This window comes from Marmota monax, unplaced genomic scaffold (assembly GCF_021218885.2).
Source record: "Marmota monax isolate L192 unplaced genomic scaffold, Marmota_monax_Labrador192_F-V1.1 WCK01_AAM20220418_F8-fsc00560, whole genome shotgun sequence".
Classification (NCBI taxonomy): Eukaryota; Metazoa; Chordata; class Mammalia; order Rodentia; family Sciuridae; genus Marmota; species Marmota monax.
The window spans coordinates 1-6,871 of record NW_026694225.1 but is presented as its reverse complement, the minus strand read 5'-3'; the positions used below and the strand labels follow the sequence as shown (position 1 = coordinate 6,871).

At 31.2% G+C, this 6,871-nt stretch overlaps 1 pseudogene; it reads right to left on the bottom strand.

Annotated features, from left to right (window-relative positions):
• Nucleotides 1-1,756: 1,756 nt before the first annotated feature.
• LOC124108146 (olfactory receptor 6C75-like) lies at nt 1,757-2,685 on the bottom strand (annotated as a pseudogene).
• Nucleotides 2,686-6,871: the final 4,186 nt, after the last annotated feature.

The window sequence follows — 6,871 nt, the reverse complement described above, 5'->3', positions numbered from 1 at the left end:
ACAGAAACCAATCCACAAAACTACAACTATCTTATATTTGATAAAGGGGCTAAAAGCATGCAATGGAGGAAGGATAGCATCTTCAACAAATGATGCTGGAAATCCATATGCAACAAAATGAAACTGAATCCCCTCCTCTCGCCATGCACAAAAGTTAAATCCTAAACCTAACCCTATCCATTACTCTAACCCTAAAACTCACCCTAACTCTAACCATAAAACTAACCCCAATTGTAAAGCCAGTTCGTAACCCTTCGCTATAATCCCAGCAGCAGGAGGATCGCAAGTTCAAAGTCAGCCTCATCATCTTAGTGAGACCCTGTCTCAAAATAAAAAATAAAAAGTACTGGAGACGTGGCTCAGTGTTTAAGAGCCCCTGGGTTTCATCCCTGGTATCAATAAAGCAATAATGAAAAAAAAAGAAAGAAAAACATTAAGACATTTATTCTTAACTTAGAGGAATTTAATTAAGTAGAAAACAAGACAGAAAATGTCATGAAGGTTAAAAAATAACTCCTATCCTCTTTTTCTATTCTAATTAAATTATCTCTTTATTTGTTTCACCTTTCCAAGTAAGTGTACATATACAGACACACATACAATTAAAACTCTTCTAAAATTGTCTGGTTGTATAATTCTTACTTAGATGTCATGGGTGATAATCTCTTGTTTTTTTCTCTTTATATTTCTCTCACTTTTTTCTTGCAGTAAGGGAGATTAAACCCAGGTCCTCAGGCATGCTAGGCAAGTGCTCTACTAGTTAGATCCCTAGTGACAGATCTTAATAATTATAATTTTGTTTTAGCCAATCACCACCTGTTGTAATTTCAAGTGATTCAATGTTCAGTGGATGAATGTTGCTTTGTTGAGTATTTTTATTATCTAGAACATCAGCAATGTTTCATGGAAATGTGAATTAAGGAAGTTCCAGTGTGAAATAATGTTAAGAAATTTTCATCCTTAGCAACCTTTTAACTTTGCTAGAATCAACTTCCAAGATAATTATTCACTAATGAAAATCAATTGACTATGTATGTGTTTTGGAATCATGCAAACAATAATGTGACATTGTCCCATGATTACAAAACCAGTATGAGACAGTGAATGCTACATATCTACAATTTCTGTATGCTTGAAGGAAGTCTTTTTAATGAAATATTACAGTGTAAATAATAGAAATTATTATAAATAATTTATTGAAAGTCTATAAAAAATGACCACCAATTTTGTCTGATGTATTTTTCATAAAACCTCAGCAATCAGAATTCTATTGTTTTACAATAATTTACAATAATATTTCACCTTAGAGCATAAGATTGACCTTTGAACAATTCTGGGGTTAGGATTGATGAATCCCTGCACAGTTTAAAATTAATGTCTAACATTGACTCTCCCAAAGATTAGTTACTGATAGCCTGCTGCTAATTGGAGGCCTTACTGAGGACATGAATAGTCAACACAAACTGCTCATAAGAAGATGATTTTATGAGTAAATTCTCAATCTATCTTGATTTGATATGAGAAACAGTAGGGATTATTGATTTACCTAAAATTTAATTACACAGGTGCAAGATCAAGTGTTCTATTACCTTAAATAGTTAAGACTCTGTTTTTAGTATAACTGGGAGAAGAGGTGTTGGTGATATATAAATATGTCTAAGCAAAGAAGCAAAATGAGGTGTTCAGAAAGAATTTATAGGTAATTTTTCATTCAGTTTTGCCTCAAGAGGTCCATTTTCCCACATAATCACATTCATTAACTTGCAGAAAATACCATCCTCTGGACCATGCTCTTGAAGGCCTGCTTTACTTGCTGATTTCTTAGTGTATATATGAAGGGGTCAGGAGAGGAGCCTCTGAAGTGTTGAGCACATCTACTCCTTTGCTTAACGTCACCCTCTCCCTTGCAGAGGGCTTAATAATGTACATGAAGATGCAGCTGCCATAAAAGAGGGAGACAACCATCATGTGGGAGGAACAAGTGGAAAAGGCTTTTTTCCTTTAATTTGTAGAAGGAATTTTCAGAATTGTCTGGATGATATTTGTGTAGGAGAGAATACCTAATGTGAAGGTGAACATGAGTGTTACCACAGCTAAAAAGAACTCAATGAGTTCTAGAAAGTGAGTGTTTGTGCAAGAAAGCTGCAGAATTGGAGAAGAGTCACAGATAAAATGATAAATTATATTGGAGGCACAAAAATCCAACTGCAGCAGAAGGAGGATTGGTGAAAGATGATCAGGAATCCTGCAAGCCATGAGCTGAAGATAAGAAGGATGCAGACTCTGCTGCTCATGATGGTCTTGTAATGAAGAGGTTTGCAGATGGCCACTTAGCGATCATAGGAAATAGCAAAATTCTGTCACTCCCAGGAAGATGAAAAAAAAAAATAACTGAGCCACACAACCATTGTAAGAAATGGTTCTGTCTCCTGTCACAATAGTGACAAGGAATCTGGGGATGCAGACAGAAGTGAACGATATTTCTAGGAAGGAGAAGTTCAGAAGGAAGAAATACATGGGAGTCTGCAGATGAGGATCTGAAAGGGTGAGGATGATAATGATCAGGTTCCCAGTCACACTTAGCATGTAGGAAACAAGAAGAAACACGAAAAGTACAACCTGCCACCGTGGGTCGTTTGTCAGTCCAAGAAGAATAAAATCTGTCACTGCAGTGTAATTTCTCATTATTTTTTTCTCTTTATCGAGGTGTCCTCTAGGTTAATTGTAAAGTATGTGAAGAAATAAAAAATCTACTATCCTAATAAAGAAACAGAAAGAATTTTTTTTTCTGTGTCTGGCTTATTTCACTTAGAATAATGTCCTTTAGGATTATCCATGATGTCACAAATGCCAATGAGGAAGTATCTTTGTTATAAAGCTGAATAATATTCCATTGTTTGTGTAGATGTATATACTATACCTATAAACACTTTTATATTATGGTATATTTAAAATATATATTGTGGATGTGTAACTGATGTGATTCTGCAATCTGTATATGAGGTAAAAATGGGAGCTCATAACCCACTTGAATCAAATTGTGAAATATGATATATCAAGAACTATGTAATGTTTTGAACAGCTAACAATAAAAAATTTAAAAAAATAAAAAAATAAATAAATAAATAAAATATATATTGTAATATCTTCAAAAGGTACAGATTTGTGGGTATAAAGAATAGATAAGACTAGAGAACTAATATTGGTACTATAGTTAATACTATATTGTATCCTAAAAATGTGATTTGAGAGCAAATTTTAGGTGCTCTTGTGATAAGAAAACAAACAAACTTGACTTAGTAATCATTTTACTGAGCATATATATATATATATATATATATATATATATATATATACATATACATATACATATATATATATTTATGTATAAAAACATGATTATACACCTTAAACATATACAAAACAGAATAACATGTAAACGCATATAATTTTAAAACAATTCCTATTTGTTGTTTTAGAGAAAAATGATTTTTTAGTACATTGACACAAAATACTTTCTAAAATCTGTTATTACAAATTTTATTTATTCCTTTATTTTCTTTATTATATTTTCACAATTTTAGTGTAAATCCCTGTCTTCTGAATATTTTAATATATTCATTGAAAACAAAGAAAAATAATAAAAAATTTTAGATTAAATCTTTTCAAAAACAAATAAACATAAAAACACTTGAGAACTCACTCTCCGTGTAACAGAGTATGTTTTGATGTTGCTTTCCTCTTCATTAAAAAATAGTTTATACTTTCACAAATTTATTTCTCTTCCTGCATTCAAACCACTACAAACTATCAAGATAATTCAGTCATCCAAAGCAATGTGTTCATGATAATCATATATGGAGATGTCTAATGAATGGGAGTATACTACCAGTCTAAGTCCAAAGTTTGTATTGCATGACAACTACCAATCTTGTAAAATGGACTCTGGTATGGATGGGGATGTGGTTCAGTGGCAGAGTGCTTACATGGCATGAGTGTGGCCCTGAGTTCAATCCTTAGCACCACCTATAAATAAATAAATAAATAAAATAAAAAATCCATTTACAACTAAAATTATTATTTTTAAAAAAAAATGGCCTCTGTTATATAAAGCCATCCGTAAATTTAAATTTTCACCAATTTTGCTTTTATAAACTGGAGACACTCTGATTTGTCTTCTTTTCCAAACAATAAAGCACTTTCCCACATTATTTCTTTTTTTGTGGATTATGAATGGGATAGTTCAATATTCAAGGTAAGATTTGAGGGGAACAAACTATTTTCTTTTGCATCTCATAGCACTCTTGGTGTTATACAAAATTTGTTCATGTTAAAAGTTATTTAATTTTTTCAGATATACTTTCACATAATATCATTTTCAAAATTCTTAAGTATCCAGACAAATTGCGTGAGTCTGTATTTCTCTTTTGCATTATATATTATAAAATACTTGTAATTAAATGATATAAGTGGGAAATGGCCTTAATATATAGGACTGATTTCATCTTAACTTGATATCGGCACAGTCCTGTTTCCAAAGAAGGTCATCTTCATAGTTTCTAGGTGGGCCTGAATTGTTGAAGTGCATTTCAAAATCAGTATAGTATTGAAAATCCAGGCATAGAATATTGATTTAAAACCATAACATATATCTCATGAATGTAACAGTTTATGTGCTTTCACAAATTTTAGCAGAACTTTCCTTTATATTAGTATTTTCTATAAGGGATTATAGACACATGCATAAGACTGACAGAACACTGTAACTAAACCAAAAATATACAATTTACTCAAGAAGTAAATGAATATTTTAATAGAGCTTTTAAAAATAATGCCATTAAAGATTGAACATTGTCTTAAACCTATTGTTTGAGAGTTTACTAATGATAAGACCTATGTAACTATCTTAGCTTTAGTTAATTTTGAAATTGAACACTGGGATCATATTTTTCACAAGTGAATGAAGGGATACTATTTATCTGAGTTGCTGATATGCATAGTGAAGGAAAGGAAATATATGGATAAATAGTATTAGTCTTTGTTTTACAATACCAAGAAGAAAAATTATTAAAACAAATATGTTTACAACTATAAGGAGTGAAAGAAAAATAAAACAATATGGGTAAATTTTGTCCATAGCATATTAACTAATTCTTTTTTCTTTGTGTTTATAACCTTCTTTATTTTATCTTCTAATGTAAAAAAAAAGTTTACTTTTAAGTTTATTAGAGTGATTTCCAGCTTATTGTAATTATGACTAAAGATAATATGTGTAATAACAGAGATGTGTTGTGTAAATGTAAATTTTCATTATACTTGGTTAAAATAACTAGGAGTGATACTGCTGAGGGCTTTTTTGTTGTTACATGTGTATTTAACATCACAAGAAATAGCAATTGTACCATTATTTTTCCTATCTACTATATGTGAGTCTTTCTTGTTCCACTTCTTCTTTAGCATTTCATTTTCAAGTTTATATTTTGAAATATTAATCATTCTATTACCTACAGGAATCCATTGGCACTTTATTTTCGTTTTCCTGGAGATCAATGATATTGAGCATAATTTACTAGACTTAGTTGCCATTTGTGTATTGGTTTTGGTAAAGTTGAGTATTCAGATATTTAGCCATGTAAATTTTTTTCTTTTTGTTGTGTTTTGCTAGTTCTTTATATATCCTGGATATACATCTTTTTATTTGTTTGAATTACATATAATATTTAAAATATTTATATATATATATATATTTTTTTTTCTTTAACCAGTTATTTTGTTGGAGGTTGTGTGGTGACCTACAGCTCCTCCTTGAGTAATCATGTCCTTCCTTGCATAGATACTCACTCTATCTGCCACATTTGTCCGATTCTAATTTATCATGATGTGTGTTCTTATCAGAAAGATCCTTAGTGATCCTAGGTATGTCCTAGACTCTCCAGGTGTTGAATTAGAAGCCATATTTCTCACAAATGAGGAAGAATAGTCATCATCACTCTGCTTAATCTCTTGTAGTGTAAAATGAGTTCCTTTCTCTGTATCAATTTTATTTAGCTCCTTGTGACAGTAATTAAAGAAAATGGTAAATTAAGATGGTGTTGCTGGCAGAAGTACTGTGAGAAACAAAAACAAATGCATATTTTGAATAAGTATCTCTTCCACTGAGTGCAAATGGTAAGCTCCTTCATGAAGGCAGTGTGGGGTGTGTGTAAAAATAATAATTTGCTCTCAGGTTTCTGGTTTCTTCCTCTAGTATATGAGCTGTATGAGCATTGGTCTCTGCTATTGGCAGTTTGTCCTCTAGGTAACTCATATTTAAATTTATTCTTTGCCCTCATAGCCAAATTTTTCATGAGTCCATTATTAAGTATTTAGATGAATGATTCAGAGTAACAACATTGTTTGCAAAATAAGTCATTGTATCCTCTTATTTATTATATATCTTCTCTTCACATGGGTACTTTTCTGAAAAGTCACATGGAACACAAACACCTAAATAATCTAGTTCCATTGCAAGACTGGTTCAAGCACCAGATACTTTAATTTGTCTTTTGAAATGCTTGACTACACAATACATTATGAACTACTGTACATGAGTCTGTGTAGAATCTTGTTTATGGCTACTTGCAAGATTCTTGATAACACAAACGACTGGATGTATACCTGTAAAATGGTTATTAGTGAAGAAAATTTCCATTCCAACTATGATTTAAGGCTATACCTGTTCTAAATCACAAATGGTATTTTGCTATTTTCATTTCCATTGTTCTTAGTAATCTGTCTTTAGTTTCCCTCTCTCTATAAACAATAAAAAGTTTGTTTTTACTTGCTTCTTTGTTTAATACAAAGTTTATATCAAGAACTGTTTTAGATGTAT